The sequence below is a fragment of the Erithacus rubecula genome (assembly GCF_903797595.1).
Source record: "Erithacus rubecula genome assembly, chromosome: 3".
NCBI lineage: Eukaryota > Metazoa > Chordata > Aves > Passeriformes > Muscicapidae > Erithacus > Erithacus rubecula.
Window position 1 is genome coordinate 39,898,944 of NC_136689.1, and position 18,979 is coordinate 39,917,922.

At 39.6% G+C, this 18,979-nt stretch overlaps 1 protein-coding gene across 4 annotated transcripts in view; it reads right to left on the minus strand.

Annotated features, from left to right (window-relative positions):
- The window catches only part of GADL1 (glutamate decarboxylase like 1), a 175,239-nt gene that overhangs the window by 71,747 nt on the left and 84,513 nt on the right, over nucleotides 1-18,979 (minus strand). The window contains exon 1 of one of the 4 annotated variants that reach the window (XM_079301444.1): nucleotides 8,705-9,372. The exons of the other annotated variants lie outside the window; for them this stretch is intronic. The gene's annotated coding sequence lies outside the window, so the exon portion shown is untranslated. Of the gene's footprint in view, nucleotides 1-8,704; nucleotides 9,373-18,979 lie in introns of those variants that run through there. 4 annotated transcript variants of the gene reach the window in all.

Below are 18,979 nucleotides of genomic sequence, written 5' to 3' on the forward strand. Positions count from 1 at the left end.
CTACCAGGTCTTTAGGGAGCTGAGTCATAGGACTAACAGCTGCCTGTTTGAAGCAGGTCTGTTCACCTCTGCACACAGTTTTACAGCCTGCCTGGGATGCTTTGTGGATCCTGAGGAAGAAGATGTGCTCTGGAAAATGGGTGATTGTCTCCCCCAATGTTCTGTCTTTTACAGAACATGAGCACAGTCTATGAAATAAAGGCAAAGCAGAGAGGTTAGAATGAAGAGATGGAAGACAGACTTAATTTCAACAGCATTTTACCTCTGTAAAGGTCCAGCAAAAAGTTTATAACTTTCCCCATATTTTATTGAATGGAATAATACTCTCTACAATTATTTACCATTTCCTCAATAACTTTTTGATTATCACTTATGATTTCAATCTGAATTTGTTGCAAATTCTGCCCTGGAATATACCTGAAGACCATTACTTGAAAGTAGCAGAAACTATTATTTCATAATCAGGTGCTAAATCAAGCCCCAAAAACCACACGTTTTTCTGAGGTAGTCTTCAGGTTTTTGAAACCACTACTGGATAATACATTCTTCTCATCCCTCATGATCTTTCTGCAGCTAGTGATACTTAATCTTGCACTTTTATTAATCTGACTTCTGGAGGTCTTATGAGATGAGTAAACTCTATCAAAAAATTATTGTGCTTCCACTCGGTTGCAGTAAAACACTGAAGAGGAAAACTAAGTAGATGATAAACCTCTGAAATTCCATAACATTATTTTTTCATCACATTTTTTAAAAGAGGACAATGACCAATTTATTATGCTTTAGAGATGAACCTCCAAAAAGATTCCAGGTTCACTTTCTATGCCACAGTTAAATAGGTGCCTCTGACACATTATCAACATCCAGGCTAAGAAACACACTATGCTGATGATACATGTTGTCTCTTAAGAAAAAATTTAAAAAAAAAAAATCATCTAATGCTCACAATATTTTACAAAAATTTTGGGCCTTTTATGTATCTGTCTCAAACACACCTGATTGCACTAAAGGAACAATTTTCTTTGAAGAGGGAAAGCCCACTTCTTGAAACAGCATCTTGTCACATACACCTCTTTTGTTTTCAAATATGAGAGGGAAACCATCTAGAGATGTGACTATAATAAATGTTTTCTTTCCTTTTTGAGAATACAGAAATACACTCTGAAGCAGACTCAGAAAATAGGCTTCCAGAAAATACATCAAATACAATTTCATCCAAATGGCTCCAGGCTTGAAACAGAAATAAAAATTTAGCAAATGGAAGTGCTTTAACACAGAGATTAAGAATTACTGACTGTTTAAAATATCCTTCTGCAAAAGAGAAGACTCAATTCTGCTCTAGTTGAAGGCAATTGGGCATTCAGCCACTGGCTTCAGCAGCAGCAAAATCAAGTACATAATTCTCATATTTCATCCTGAAAGAAATATTCTATTACAAAAGCCTAAGTATTTCCAACCAACATTTCATTTTTATGATCAATATTATTTTCCCAGCAGAAAACATAAATTAATTGGAGTTGGAATAATGTACAGAAAAAAATAAACATTTTTTCAGATGTTTCTATATCTTTATGTAAGTACTACCATATATTTTAAAAGCTTCATCTGTGTTTCCATATTTGACTGCTAAATTCTTGCACTATGAAAAAAAGCTGAAGCATCATACTTGGTCTGTTCTAACAGTATTTGGGAGAGTAGCATGAAATGACCAGAAAGATTTACTGCTTGCAAAGCAAATGAGAAAACAGAAGGGGGTTCTTGTAAAAGAGTAGCTTGTGCTTGAATGCCAGAGCCAAATCCTGTTCAGTTTATACTGTATTAGCACCACTGACTATTCAAGGGAATGCAAAATGCTGGCTTTGGCCAAAGGCCTGTTTCTGCTTTGTAACAAATGCAGTAGTAATTGCCAGCATTAATCAGAAAAAAAAAAATAAATTTCTCATTCTGTATGATCAAGTCATGGGTCTTCTTTCAGTGTGTCCAGCAAAACAAAACAAGTGCCTTCAGCACTGAGACTCCACACCACCATGTTTAATGAATTACTGTGGTGCCATATCATGTATCAAAGCATTAAAACACATACTTGTCCCACACTATGCAGCTATTTGAGTCCCTTGGTATAAATAATCTTTAAAGACACTTCTGTTTCTTTAATCACTGCTCTCTGTACATATGAATAAAGCAAAGCCACTCCAGTCTTAAGGCAAAAATATATTGTTTCTTGGTAAACTGATTTCCCAGGCCTGTCCCCAAGTAAAGGAGATGCAGTTTTCTTAAAATCCAGTATATAAAATTACTTGTTGTCCTGGAAAAGCTATCCACATGAAAAAAAGAAGTATGCATGAGTATGGTAGGGCTTATGCAATTCCCCCTATATTACATATTCTTGTTTTGCAGATTTATGGACCAGGCCTGTGCATAGAGAACAAGTTAGGTGCTTCCTCTCAGTAGGTCAGCAACAGCCACCCCCACACAGGAATCCTCCGAATGTGAAAAGGCAAATGTGACCTTTATAGAGAAGGACCCAAGAAAAACAAAAGTGCTTGTGTCTGGGCTCCAAAACCCCTGAATAGACTCATTGAGCACATGCTAGCACTGAACAGTGACAGCACAACAAATGGATCCTATTCTCCATCCCACACCTGAATTTCCCTTTCCAAAAAAAAGGGTTGGGAGAATGAAATGAGAAGACCCAGTGATGAATATCTGACAGGGAATGCAAGGACCATGCTGTGACAGAGGCTTTCAGAGGTATTTCCTGAGTTCTGAGGGGCACTCTTCCTAGCTCAGTGCTCACACTTGTTGTACAGTCCTAGGCAGGACTCGCTAAAGAAAAAACAAACAAAACAAAACAAAAAAAACCAGGTAAAAGTCACAAAATAAGATTCATACATTCTTCTGCAGCCAGTTCTCAGGAATTGATGTTAATTTTTCATAACAAATCTGCAGTGCCCTAGCCAAGTAAATGCAGGAATGATTCGTGCTGTAACATTTCCAGTTGGAAGAAAGGCTGCGGAGAATTGGAATTCACCTTGATGCAAAACTGAGAAATGGTAAATGTCAACTATGAAATGGAAATCCCAACTCCCTGACCCCCGTGGGATTCCTTCTCACATGCTCTAAATCTTAACATCTGCTAACACTGTAGGAAGTATATGAGAAACAAAACTCTTTTCATTTTAATTAAAAGTTGAGTATTGATGATGAACATTTAATTTCATTCCTTTTTCAGTGGGAAATGGCTGAATCTGCAACATTCAATTCAGTCAAAACACTATGCATGGGATAGCTAAGTTAACTTCAGGAAGCTGAGTTCAAACAGAAATGGTGAATAGAGGTGTGACCCACAGAGCATACAGAATTCCTGAGATTTTTCTGGTTCCCATTGGAAAAAAAAAATAAAAAATGAAAACACAAATAGGGGTTTTTTCCAAATGGAAGCTCTGCAACTTGTTTTAAAAGGGTTTCTGACAGCCTGCAATTTCATGCAAGAACTATATTTTTAATATAATATAAAATCAAATTTTAGATCCAGTCTTTCAAAAATCAACTAAGGCAGTAATTTGCTAAAACCGAGTTTTATGGGATTCAGTGCAGGTTAAAATGTAGAAATAGATGAGAAGTCTAGGAAGTTTTACCTGCATTTTCAAACTACAGTCAAAACAAGTCTTTTCCTCTCATTTTTTAATATCATAAACACTTCCAGATTTTCTGCTTCCTACAAAGGATTTCCAATTGCTGCTCAATAACTCACATCCACAACATAACTCTGAGATAGACCCTCATTTACAAACATGGGGAAACTAGTGCATAGCTAATCAGGATGTAACTTTCCAGACCACTGGTTCTCTGAACTAATTCCTACACAGATATTCATAATTTATTAGCCTATCAGTTCAATGTAAAAGTAGTTTAAAGTAGCTCCATGCACTTTCAAAATGGACCAAATTCCCTTGTCCAGGCTATTTTAATGCTGCTAGTCACATCAGCAGAGATCAGTCACACAGATGAGGGACCCAACAGGGCTCTGGACACAGTATTGCATGTTTAAACCCCCTGCCATGGGCTTACTACCTGATTTTGGGAAAGCACTCCTGAGCTGCAAGAGGCCAGGCTGCTGTATGGCACTGGCAGGTGCCAGCAGAAAACACCAGCAGTTCTTTCTTAGGGCATCAGTCTGGATGGTGCCTGGTGGAAATACAGATCTGATCTGACTGTGCACGCTAGGGCTCAGCAATGGCAAACTGAAAGAGACCCAAACAGAGCCACCACACTGCCTGCACCCATCTTTCCTCCAATGAAGGCAGAAAATGGATACCTTATTTTGTTTGGGGTTTGTTTATTTGGACCATGCCAAAACTTAAATCAGTTTGACCTCGTGCTGCAACCAAATACCAGTTACATACAACATTTGTCACTTGCTCTTTCCCCTTCAGGCTGGTGCCAGAGCTTTTTAACATGATATATTGGCCCCAAAGAGGGCTCAATAATCCCTGAACAATGGAGTAGGGCTGCTTGTGAAAAATTGGTATAAACAGCTCAATGAGACCCTGCAAGCTGTCCTGCAGTGCAACCAGCAGAGGGATGCCAAGCCACTTAAAGACAATCTTTCTTGTGGAAACTGTGACATTTGCCAATGGATAAGATCATATTTATAAGGCTTTTCAGCATACATAAAACGAGATGTGGCAAAGGGCAGAGATTGCTAAGCTTTAGAGATACAAGCTTTTCCAAATTATCAAGATTTGGAAAGACCCATTGCTACCTTGCTGACAAAAGACCACAGTCACTAAGAACCACCTTTCTCACAACATTCATGGTACTGAAAAGCTTCTAGTCCAGTGGATTTTACTTTGAAAGACAATTCTATTTCAATTGTGACACTTGACAAGTTTTTCATTAAAAAGAAAAAAGATCACATATACTCAAGAAATGGTAATAGAGATGGTCATACATACATACTTTTGAAACAGGTCAAAGACACCTTTTATAGCCCTTAGATGAGGCTGACAACAATTATCAACAGAAACAGCCACTACTGACATAGTACAAAACCACAACAACTTGCCTTTTCAATTTATTATTCCTTCATTGCACATGTATAAACGCCAGTAATGCTAAAATAAGATTACTAGTGTGCACATATGGGAGAACAAAAGGGGAAACAGCCCAAATTTAGCCATGTCCTGCTGAGTATCCTGGACTTATCAATGCTTTACCAACCACTACCTTCTACAACCTCTGCAGTTTGTGACACAAGACAAAGCAAAAAAAGGCCATAAGAAATTTAACTTCTGATTTTTGCAAAGCTTGAAGAAGTAGTTTCCATAAACATCTGGAATGAGCATAAAAAACTATCTCCAACTGAACCAGAGTGGGGGGAAGTCAGAAATACAAAGACATGTACTTCAGTGTGTCCATTTTTTCTGCCTTGAATACGTAATAAAAGCTTATGCAAATATAAATGATCTTTACAGAAGCAGGCAGCTTAAAATAGTCAAGAGCTGGGAAATTAAGGCACACGAAATCGAAACTGTTTAATAGGCAATAATAGCTGAATCAGTACGCAACAAGATCGCATAATGCAGGAAAAAGTGACAATTTTTGGTTGTATAAGTGACAGTTTAAAAGATACCTTAATCAAGAAATAAAAATTGTTTATTGAACTTCTCAAATGTCAAATTAAGCTTCTTCACTAAATGTTCATTAACTGCCGAGAAAATTCCTATTAATTTTAAAGCAATTTTGAATGCACTCACACAGAATGGATTTATTTGATGCAAGCTTCGTTTCTTGTAAAATGAAGTCTCCCTTCCTCTGATGAAGTGACATTAGAAAAGATCTAAGTACCTCTTTTATCAGATCAGATTTTAAGACACAGGAGAGATCCTCTTCTGCTGCTCTGACCAAAATACTAATCTGAGTGTCACATTACCAGTGCCTTATTCCAGGGTGTTTTACCACGCCTCACATTACAGCTGTCTGAGATGGCAACATGGCAACACTTCACACGAAATGTTTGCCAGCTCGTCTCCCCAGTCTGCTGGTGGCATAAAACCACGTAACTTCCCATTGATACCAAATACACCCTGAGCCACCAGCAATTCAGAAGTTAAAAAGCAGCATATTGCTCAAATGCTGGCTGCTCCCTTCCTCTTGTGACTGCCAGCTCTGACTGTTGATGAGCTAGCAACCTGCTTTAAACTCTGCTTAACACACTCAGACTTACACCCTACAAGAAAACAGCTCACCTATTTTTTTTCTCCAAGCACAGAATTTGCTTGGAGCAAATTCTCCATGCCAAATCAACCTTGGAAAACCACCCTGATGCTAAATGATTGAAGTATATATGCAGTGAAGATCTCTTTCTGCAGCTAGCAGTAGGAATTTACACTCTCTCATTGATGGGATTTTGCTGTCTTCAGTGTGAATGGAAGCACAGCTAAAAAAAACATCCTCTTACTCATCCCTGCAGTCATTAAGGCTTGCCTTGTAGACAATGGTAACATCTGAAAGAAATTAGGCTCAACTAACAACCAGCAAGAAGAAATTTAAGTCGTCACTTTCAGATGCATTGAGGGGGGTTAGAAAAGAAAAGGAAAAAAAAAAAAAATAAGGATAAGAGCCCGAACTGTCACCCCCCCAGATTGCCCCCCACTGTGCTCACCACAGCAGCTATGGCAAGTGTTAACTCTCTGCACGTTCACTTTGCCAGCTGCTCCAGCTGTGCAAAGCAAACACAAGGCAGGTTTTTTCAGTCTCTCTCCCACATGCTTTCCAATAGGACTTTAAAAGATAAGAGCCCATAATATCAGTACTGAAAGGAGAACTGCACTGATCAGCCCAGAAGGTCTAGTTTTAACAATGGGCTCACATTTGTTTATGGGGAAAAAAAAAAACCCAAATTCAGCTGGCAGCAAAGTTGTACAGCCCCAGGAACCACAGAGCAAAATTTTTACAATAGCTTGAGCTTATAGAGAAGGCTACAATGTAGCTTAACTTCATTCCCCATCCTACTTAAAAGGAGCTCATTCACCAGACATAACCTGGCAGAAAACACAGCAAATCACCAAAAACAGTGGAAACACAGGTGTGAGAGTAAAGAATTCTTCATGAGAGGGAAAATGCAAAGAAATAACAGATGTTACTCATTAATGAGGTAGAGAGACTGGAAAACCTGCAGCAACAAGGGTGGAGATCACATTACCATTAGACACATTCTGCCTCACCAGCACGCACGAATGGTTTGGAAGGAAATGAGGGAGGAAATTAGGACTTCTGGCAGCGTACAACAGGCAATATTTGAACAAGAAGAATATTACCCAGCTAAACCACCAGTATCTCAGTCTTAGTGACTGCTGGCAGTGTTATCTTTGGTGTTGCTTTGGCAGAGGATATAAATATAAGCTGCATCTGAAGCAAATGACTTTGAGAGCTGCTCTCACTCCTACAGTACTGCTCCTGCTACTCACGTTGTACAGCTGTCCTTACAGTACAGCCTGAAACTACTACGGGCACCAGAACATATTTACTCCACGCCAGAACTGTCATGTAACTTTACAATGCTCATTCAATTTACACTAAATAAAGCAAAAAGGATCGACTGTTTCTTAAATATTAAGTTTCTGCAGTTTTCTTTCAAATACATTATTTTTTTCTGAGATTTTTTAACCAATATAGTGCTAATAATTTGGATCACCCACAAATCTAAGAGGAGACTTCTCAGCCTGGGAATAAAAGCTTTTTCACTGTTTCATCCATGTTTAGGGTAAAATATAAAAGAAACTTATTAGGTCTCAAGTATTTTTGATGGTTTTCATAGGAGAGTCACAATTTGAGATCAGTAAAGAAATTGTGATCAAAAATATTGATCTTGTGGGAGAGAGGGAGAGCCATCTGCAAACACTTTTACTATTTTCTGACTTAGCAATCAGCTTCCATTCACAACCCTAAGGACTTCCTCTTCTCTTAACCTTGCAAGCTTAATCTGCATTTTCTGAGCTCCTCCAACAGTGTCATTATTGTATTAGCCATAGTTCATCCACAGTCCCAACTTTCATAAACATATGGTCTACTTTTGCTTTTCATTAATGATGCAAGGCCTTTCTCTTCATGCAGGTAAAGAAGTTGATAACACCTTTATAAAACAGGATTAACTTGAAAGCAAATCACTATATATCACTATGTTATTCTGGTGCCTGATGAACAAAAATTAAAAGTTTAAATAAAAGGCACCCCTCTTTAAAGATCACTTATTTCAACAAAAAATACTGCTCTGCAATGTTTGTATGACAACTGTTGCACAGCAAGTGCCTTATTAAACCACCCTGGCTGAGCTGCTGCTGCGCTGTAACAAAAGGAGGATATTACGGTGTGTCCCCGGCGGGCAGCCCTGCACCTGCACTTGGAGCTCACCCTGCCTCCTTCCTCCGGCCCCGAGCCCCTCTGCTCGCCCAGCCCGGGACACCCGCGGGGGGGAGGCTGCAGGAGCCCCCGGGGCCAGGGAAGTGTTAGAACCGCGGAGAGCGAGCGGCTCCCCGCTCCCAGCCCGGACCGAGCCCGCCCCCGCCCCCGGGCACGGCGGGGACAAGCGGCCGCGCCCGCAGCCATTGCCATTACAACTACCATTGCCATTACAACTACCATTGCCATTGCCATTACAGTTACCATTGCCATCGCCCTGCATCTCGGCGCCGCGCTGCACCGGAGAATAGCGGGGCCGCTCCCGCTCAGCCCTGCCCGCTGCCGCAGCCTGCGGGCTGCCGGGCCGCTATAAATACCCTCGGCACTCCGGGCCAGCGCCCCTCCCGCGGGGCAGGGCGACGGGCACGGCTGCCAGCCGCGGCCCCGGCTGCCAACCACTGCCCCGCACCGCGCCCGGGGCTGCCCTCGGTGCCAAACCCAGGGGCTGTGGCGGTCGCTGCCTGTGGTAGCGGGTTGGTTTCGCTGCCTCTGAAGGCTGAGCCGGTGCCTTAAAGCCCTGGCCGGGGCTGCCTGGCTCCCCTGCGGGCAAGCAGCCCTGAGCGGGGCTCGCCCAGCCCGCTGGCAGCAGCCCCGAACATGCACTGCATCACAGAGCAGTCTGAGTTGCAGGGATCCACAAGGATTATCAAGTCCAGCTCTTACTGCTGCACAGACATCCCCAGGAATCCCACCGTGTGCCTGAGAGCACTGAGTCCAAACTCTGTTTGAACTCTGTCGGGTTTGTGCTGTGACCACTGCCCTGGAGAGCCTGCTTCAGTGCCCAACCACCCTCTGGGTGAAAAACCTTTTTCTAACATCCAACCTAAACCTCCCCTGACTCATCTTCAGGCCATTCCCTCCAGTCCTGTCACTGGTCAGAAGAGAAGAGATCAATGTCTGCCCCTCTGCTACCCCATATAGCTGTATACTGCAGTGAGGTCCCTTCCCATTCTACTTCTCCAACTTGACAGAACAAGTTTTAAGGGCTTTAGATGAGTTGTGGCTGACATCCCTGTTCTAGTTCATTCCAGGACACCCACCCTGTTCAGCGCAACATAGGCCTTCTTAATCCTCATCCCTTGATTTCCTCCTAATTACTAACTCTTAAAATAAATTTCCTCCTAATTACTACCTTCTGAAAGAAAAAGGTAAACAAGCTTTGAGTGATGCTGTGGCAGGAAGGTCTAGCAGCATCCAAAAATTAACTACCAATGCCCCCAAAATTTTATGTCCTGGCCTTAAAATTCAATCCTGTTTAAAATTCGACAGAGATGTTTAGAAGTAGTGAAATATTCACATGTGAATTAAACATCTATTCACCGTAGTACCCTAATTTTTCTTATTTGCAGGGAAACAGACGTAGCTCTTTTGTAGCTTAACAGCAGATCCTACCAAGACACTAATGACTTGTACAATTGGGGAAGGTAATTTTGTAGCCCAATAGATACCCTACACTGCAAGAGATAAGTACTTTAACCTCATTTTGATAGATAAAAGGGGTTGGTATCACTAAATTAAGAGTTTGTAGTTGCCTGGGAACAAGCAATTGTGGTCTGATTGTATTCATCATGGGTAAATGAAAGACAAGCCCCATCAAAACTGCATTTCTGCTGCTTCAAAGAGCTAATTTCCCCAAATTTCTGAGAAAAGCAGTAGGGACGGCTGACAAGGAAAAACATATTTAGTGTGAACGTCAAAAGAGGGGCTCTCATAAAACCCCTCTTAAATGGCCAAAAGACTGTGACTTTGCAATCACAGAGAGCAGTACCTTTACCATAAAACCTCAAATGAGGCAGTCACAAAGCAAATGGAAAACAAAGATAAATTATATAAATTACAGTTGCTGCAAATAGCAAGTTACAATATCAGAAATCAATAATTTAATAGGGAAGAAAAAATATCCACAGTTGTGAAAGCTGAAGACAAAGAGGACATTTAAAGTGTGTTAGGAACAAAAGAAAACCCAGTGATGATACTGGCCCATGCAGTAAATGTAGTTCATAAGTGGTTTTGTGCTGATGTGTAAAATGTAAATATGTTCTGTAAATACTTCTGTGCTACAAAAGAAACAAGTAGACGTATCTCAAGAGGATTATGAAGAGCAGCTCCAACCTGCTAGTAATGAAGAAAGGTAAGAATAGTGATTTGTGAAATTCCAAAGAGGGGTTAATCTTATACCAGTAGTCAAAAAATGATCAAGTACAATGAGAAGAAAATACAGGCCAACACTGGCACCCTAAATAATAAAGGGAGAAACATTTAATTTAAAAATATTTCAAAGTAATTAATAGAAATAATTCCAGGGTTTTTTTATGAAGACCAGGTCTAATCAAATTTGCCTAAATTCATTCTTCAATGAGATTTCTTGTTTGGTTACATGCACACTGATGGTTCAGATTTTAAGTCTGAAGAAAAATATGGTACCCCATGATACTATTAAAGCAGCAACCATTTAAAGCACAAAATTGACTAGGCCTTGCCTAAATGACTGATGACAAAAAGCAAGAAAAAGAACCTTCTTTGAATGGGTATGTTTGAAAATGACCCATTCCAAAAGGAAAAAACTGGCAAAGGTACCAAGCAACCAAGTGAAATAGTCAGAATTGAGTGGCAAACTGGACCTTGTCAAACAAAATACATCTACTATAGCTAAATCCCTGTAATAAGCTTGAAGGATTGTAGGTGTTGTGTACTGAGAGGGTGACGGCACTCGCTGGAAAGGATTTAGGGGCTGTAGTCACCAACTCATCCTAAACACTGACTGTGATGTTGCTAAAAGGAAGGATTAACCTGCATCAAGGGAGTAGGAAACAGGGAACAATGTTTTCTCTCTGGATATATCTCTCATGATACAAATCTTACATACTGTGTTCCTGCACATGTTTTGAAAAAAAAAGGTTGAAAAATAGCAGTGGGGGCAGATTAAGAGCTGAAAATGTGATTTGAGAGTTGAAGAAAAATGCTGCTAAGTGAGACGTAAAGAGCACAATCTGTTTATCGTATCAAAAAGATTGACTTGATTACAGCATATGAGTACCCGATGCAGAAAAAAAAATACTGGATTCTGAAGGGCTCTTTAATCTAGTGGAGAATGGCATAACAAGAAGCTGTGGTAGAAACTGAACTCAGACAAATTCAAAAGTAGCACACAATTTTTCTTTTTAAGGTGACAACATATCACTGGAGCAACTAATAAAGGCACCAAGAAATTTTTAATGGTTTTGTGTCCCTCAACCAGGACAAGATGCCTTTCTGGGAGACAGGTTTTAGCCAAATGCAGGCTACTGCTACTCCTCTCAGTGCTTGTACATGTGTGAAATTTAATGGCACAGAATACAGAGCAGAGCAGACCATATGACTAAATGGTCCTCTGTGTCTTATTTAATTTTTTCTTCTTATGCTAAGTAATTATAAGTAGGGTTGACTACTGGTGAGCATCTGCTCAAGATGATATTCTTTGTCAACTGACTGCAATCAGTCTGAAAAAGATGACTACCCTGAGTGTGTAAGATTCTAAATTATTGCAGTATAAAAGACATTCTTGGCAAGCAGCAGAAGAAATACCAAAAGACAATCAACATTAGTCACCTATTTTCATTTGTCAGTGCACAAGCTGACAAGATTTCAGTTCATTTGTGTCAAAAATGAGCTCAGAAGAGCTTAAGGAGGAGCTGAAGGAAAGGGCAGCAGCATGAATCCATTAAAACACTGGCCATCAGACTAAGGTAACGTGATAATTAAACTCGGAATTTGAAATGCTGGCAGGCAAACCAGACAACTAATTCAATATGCAATATTACACTGGTAAATATACATCAGTTTTAAATATTTATGAATTTCTTGCCCAGTTTGTGCATAAATGAATTAGGTTACCTCACCTGAAGCTATGATCCCCCATAATGAGCTGTGGTATACAGTGAAGACTAAAAGGTTTGACACGACGAGTAATGCCTACCTCCCTGAAAGCAGCCAGGACCACACAACTGAATTGTGTTGCACATAAACTATTGAGAACTGCATTAAAATATTGATGAACTAACATTCTTCTTAAATTGTTGCATTTGCCAGGATGTGAACTTGCATCTTCTCTCTGCTGCTTACCAGGCTGATATGGCAAAATTACAACATCCACTTGCTGATATTACAAAGCTGGAAGGTCTCAGTGGCCTTTCTGATCTCATTACCTGTCCCCTGGCTGAAGCTTATTCTCTGAGCACAAAACCTTTTCAACAAGTCAGGAACCTCCTCCAAACTATGCAGAATCCCAACGCTGTAAACAAATTGTTAACACAGAAGATTAGAATAACAATTCATTCTTTACTGAAGGGAAAAAGAATTGTGGTAAAGAGGGCAAGTTCCTTTTGCAGATAAGATGTATTTTTTTTTTTTTTTCAAATCCACTACTAAAAAATTCAGAACAAGGATGCTTTTCAAACAAAAAACCTTAATTTTATCCAAAAGAGGCTCAAAGATTTCGTAATACATAATACTGGTATGCACACTCTAATAACATGTGATTGGTCTTGACTTTTAGAAATTATTTAGATAAATGCCAGGCCCTTAGATTGCCTTAAAGATGGAAGCTTTTAAAATTACTGTATCCTCTACAAATCTAACCTGGAGGGTGCATAAATTAGGGTCTCAGCTCTTCCTCTGTCTTTTCCCCAGAAGAAGCTGTGGGCTCCATTTTAGACCAAAAAAGAATTCACAACTACAAATGGAGGGGAAAAAAAAAAAAAGTTGCAGGATTCCTGAGCTTGTGAAAACCAGATCCAGATCCTGGGCCATGAATAACTGAAGTGTCATGGTTACCTCCACTGGTGTAAACATCACCTGTGGGACTCAAACACTAGCAGTCTGGTGCAGGTAACTGAGACAGGGGAGAAAAAGCATTAAGGAGTTGAAGACCATTAATTACCTTTTTGATGCCTAGAGGAATAGTGTTGCCGTGCTAGAGGAGGCCAAGCAGAGGTGAAGACTGATCATTCTACACAGTAAAGAGGAGATGCAGTTGGGTTCTCGAGTTGCAGCATCTGATGCTTTCAAAGGAGCAATATGGCATTAGATGGCTGGCAAAACACATTGTTCAGAACATGAAAGCAACAAAACATCAGCTGCCAAGGTTTGGACTCTCAAGGGATCAGCAAAGACAACAAAGCCAGCAGGAATGTGCAAATACTGAATTTAAGCTGCAGTGCAGGACATTTTCTGGAGATGATATTTTGCAAACCAGAGGTGAACAAATGTCGTTCCCTTGACACACAAATAGGCCACATGTTCTTTTGGACAGCACATCTGCAGCTGCCCAGAGTCACATATATAAAAAAGACTGGGTGGAGGAAAGACAGGGAGCAGTTCACAAAAAGCAAAATATTCTGGACCATTGGGAGGCAGGGCAAGGACATGCCAAATGCCAGGACCCAGTGCTGTCCCTGCTGGTGATGCCAGGGCCAGGATGAGCAGGAAACACCAGCCCAAAATTCAGAGGTACTGGAAGGACTTTTCAGCATTCCACTGGAGGCCTGGGCTGGACATCCAGCTCAGTCTTCTGACAATCTCATGCTGCTAGTTTTATCCCCACTTGCTGCTTAAATGGAAACTTACTCCACTAGCTGGCAAGTCTTTTGTGGTTTCACAGACCCAGCTTAGATATCCATGTTGTGTAGTTAAATCACATCTGTATTTTCTTGGGGGGAAAAAAAAATGGGATAATCCAAATAGATCTGTCTATAACCTTTCAAGACTGACTGTAGTTCATTCAAGTCAATAATGAGACTTACAGATCTTATTATGCCCATGTTTAATAAAAACAGCCATGCAACATATATTATTTAACAGTAGACTGCCTTCAATTCCTGATCTTAAAATTGTTATACTATTTTTGAACAACTGGTATGTCTTGTACATTTTACTTTAATCAATCTTGGCAAACCAGGTCATGTCCTATCCCTTCCCTAAAGCTGATTTTGGTGGGAGGCAAAAAAATTTAAAATCTCTTAGAAGGAGGAACCTCTCAAGATTTGGGAATCAGCACACAGTTTCACCCATTATGTATTAATCAAGTATTTTTCTGGAAAAGATCCTCATGTTGAAATAATGCTGAATGAATCTCATTACTCAGGTTTATGGAGTTGCCCCTTCTTTAATTCAGAAGGATTAAATCACTCCTGCAAATTAAAAATAGGATGAGCAACCTATTAACCTATTAGAGCAAGCCTTCAGTTTGACTTTTGAATCAGACAAAAAGGAATGGGTGCAATAAGGAAATCACAGTCAAAAACTGCAACAAAAGTGAGAATCTAAAAATAAGAGCCTAGTTTTATCTGAAGATTTAGTTGATTACAAAGAAAATGTCTTAACAAGCCTCATTCCTATGGTTTACAATATCACCAAAATATTTTCATAGATATATAACCTCTTTTTGCCTATGTCATTGTGTTCTAGACAGCAAAGCTTAGGGGAAAATAGCTAAAAAAGCAAAGTGGTTTCACCCTCATTATGTGTCTGCATTTGATTTATTTCAATAAACAAAAATATATAAACATGCACATAGCTTTTGTCTTTCCATTTTTAATGGAAGAATGTTAACCTAGTTTAGGCCAAGGGAATCACAGAGAGGGATAGAAAAAATTAGAGTAACAGTAGATATCACTCTACTGTGGTTATTGCAGCTAGTGTGGGCATGTATGAGCTCTCTCTAAATTAGCAGGGTTAGATATGCCAAAGTACCAAAAGAAACACAGTGTTGAGGGCAAGCTGCAAATTCTTGCTCAAGGCTGGGTATTTGAGTCATGGCCCACTGGAGCCACACGCTGCTGCAGCTGGAAACTGCCTTGGACAGGAAGGTAGCAAATGATTGTATGTGCTGGCTGAACAGACCTTAGATCAGCCCCTAGGTTATCTTGGAAGTTAGGAGATAAAATCCCTGTAGGAATATTACAAAAGTTGAAGATGAAATTAGTAAAAAGACAGGGTTTCTCTCCTCAGTCAGCTACATCATCATTAGATTCTCCCACAAAGTCTCTTTTCCTAAATTTTTTTATAGATGCTTTTGAATCAGGTTTCACTAGGTATTCCTGAGACAATAAACTCTGAAGGGCACAAGAGCAGACGTGACAAAGCAGAGAATGAGTAAACTCTCCATTTTGAGGTTTTGAAATGTCAAGAATCTTAAGAAAACCCTATATATCCAGTTTTTCACATAAAGTAATGCATTTACAAATTTATTCCACACTAAAAAAAAAATTATTCCTTTGCAGTTTTCCAAAAAATATAAAACTAGGAAATTTTGAGCAGGCTAAGTACATGCCACCCTGAAATACCTTTGCAGCAAAGGCTGTAATTTTCACATTAGCAAGCCATAAAATAAAAGGCATGAGTATTGTTTCTAGAGTCAAGATTCATGTCCTTTGTAACACACAGCCCCCAGAAGGTAACACGAGTCCAAGAAATGAACTCAAACAGGTCTAGCACTCCATCCAGTACAGCTCATTGTGTGGAAACATTTGGAAGCAGATAGAGACACCAGACTGTAAAGATATCTGCATTTCCAAGACTGCAAGATATTTCTATTGTCTTCCAGAGCATGTAACCTTGCTAAGGAAGGTTAATGCTTCAGCTTCCCATCTCTGTAAACTTGAGGAAAGAATGAAGTTTATATCAATTCAAGACAGATTTCACATGAATTCTTTCCTGTTGCAAATCAGGAGTCTGACCACATAATATTTTAAAAGGATGCGAAGCAGCAGGCAATTTCAGAACCACACTGAGCAATGTTATTTAGCAAAAAAAAAACTAGTCTGTGGGTTCTGTAAATGAAATTACTCCCAACACTTGCTTCCATGGAAAATGTAGAATTCTGTGTACAAACAATGTACACCAAGCAGCATAAGACTGCATTTGGGGACAAAGAAAAAAAGCTTCTTTGAGCCATCTTCAAACCTGATTTGACCTTTGACAATTTCACTGCAATGAGCACAATTTCTTCTCTTTGTGTGAGCACCTGTTATGGATAAAGAAGTCTGAGGTAAAAAAAAATTGCTGCATGCAGGGATTATAACAGTTGATGTCATAGCTGGGATACAAAGACTAGGAACAGACAAGATGCAAACAGCTGTCAGCATCCCACACCCAGAACAAAGAGGTTTTTTAATAGGAGCAAGTTTTAGATAATGTAAATACTGCATGTAGATTAGAGAGATGGTTTCAGTTAAGTGGCTTACTACTTTTCAGTCTTCCAAGAGAAATGGAGCAGCAATAGGGAAAGGCATAACTTCATCCTAGTATTAGCTATGTGAAACCAGAAGGGATTTTTGGCCTATGTCTGCTCTCTCATGCTAGCACAGGCAGAAGTTAAGTATTTCAATGGCTCCTTTTTGTCTGAGGATACACTTTGTAAAAAAGCACAGCTACACCAAACACTGTGACTGTGATAACTAAAAGCAGTCCTGATATCTAAGTCCCCATGCAGGAGGGGAAGTGAACACTTATTTCCAGTGGACACACATTCAACTGCAATTCAAGTCTGTCCTGCTGCATCTGATTTTCACACAGCTTTCACAACACAGAGCTGTGTCCCTGGTGCAAATAGGCAGCATATGCAACAAGCTGACCTTCCAAAATCAAGCTTAAAAGCAGGAAAGAAGCTGGACACTGCACAGTGCATATCAGTAATATTTGCAAATCTTATTACTCTTTTTTGGTTTTTTTTCCCCAGCAGCCTTTTTCTAGCAAAGAAAAAGGTTAGTTGGTGACAGAGCATATATTCTGAGATCAAAGGAGATAAACAAGAAATAAAAGCACCTCTCAGGCCAAGAATTAAGATAAGCAGCTCACTCCTCTTAGCATTCTAAGCTCTTACATAACTTTAAAAGTCTCCTTTGTTAGATTAAAGAAAACAGCCCTGCATGCAGCCAATAAAGGGACAGGAAGTTCAAAGCAACACCAATGTGCTGCTGAAAGTTAACAATATACTCCTGAGAGGTCAAGGATCTGAACTCCCATCTCCTGCATCCCTGCACATGGAGCACATTTCACACTTTGAGTTGAGAAAGAGCCAATTTAAATTATGACTGGGCAAAACAGAAGTGGAAGTACCAGCCCCTAACTAGGAGAAAATCCAAATTCTTGTTGTTAAAACATTATAATCCCTCTTTCTGCTTCTCAAGGACTCAGAAGACCACTTCCTCCAAAGAAAACACCATGAAAAGTGCCAGATGTTTCTGCTCTTGGAGCTGAGGCAAACCTAGGACAAGTTTAACTGAGGAAGGTGCTGATACAAGATGAGGCACCTAATGGTTATAGCACAACTTTATCCCTGGATTGTATCTTTCTGACATGAATACCTTAGGAGACCTTTTGCAATACGACTATCATATAAATAAGAAAGAAACTGGAGCTTCTAGGTAGAAATGGCAGTGTGTCTGCATGAGAAAATAGAAAAGAATTGAATAAAAGGTTGTTTTCACTGTTTTCAGTTACATTTTCAATTTGGCAAAGACACAGCTGAAGGGCTGGAGTCTGTGAGCTGCTATTTCTTTCACCATCAAATGCTTTTGGAGTACTATTAGGTATTAGGATTGTGTGTATTGGTCTCCTGAAAACAGCAATTCACACAGTGGTTTTGAGAAATTTTAAGGTGAAAAATAGATAAAAACTTAGCTGAAAACCAACAATTGCAACTTAAAGGATACATTTTAAAATCCTGGATCTTTCAGTTATGTAGACTCCTTCACGGTATGGGCAGCTTAGGCAGTAAAGAGGAGGAATCATTATTACCAATGCTATTTTTTTAAATTTAAACATTTAGAACTGATTTTCTCCGGAGACATCACCCATTCAAACTTTAGTTGCATTCTTTGCCAAGACATCTTTTCTCTTGGGGTCTCTCTGGATTATAGAGGTAAAGAAATGCCAACTGTGACTGCTCACTCAACCAATTGTACTAAAAATAGTAGAGATGACAACACTGCATAGTCTTCTGTACTTGACAAAATGAAAGAATACAAAGACTTACTCTACAAGCACATCAGAAGGAGTAGAGCCAAATGAGTCATGAAATACAAGGCTTGTCAGCAGTGAAATGGAAAGAAAGTAAAATTAACTTCCACCTTGTTTTAGAAAAGACCCCAGTAATATTTTACAAATAAGCTGAACTATAGGGAATATCTGCCAAATGTGTAAACCAAGATGTATGAACACACATACTATTAAGAATTAAATAAAGAGAAAATGCATCATTTTAATGCATTCTTTCAGTACCTACTTACATAAAGCAGTACAGAGAAGTATATAATACATTTAGAGAGAAAGATGCTATTAAATTATATACTTCACAACCAGCTATAGTACATTAAACCTGGTTGCACTCCCTGCTGAATCATAACTGTCCTCAAACATTTAATGCCAAGAGCAACTTAAAACCAAAATACGTAATTTCACATCCTCTGTGTTGCATCCTGCACATAAGGAATCTATTTAGGAAGGTTTGTCTAGATACACTTCTGCTATCAGTTCA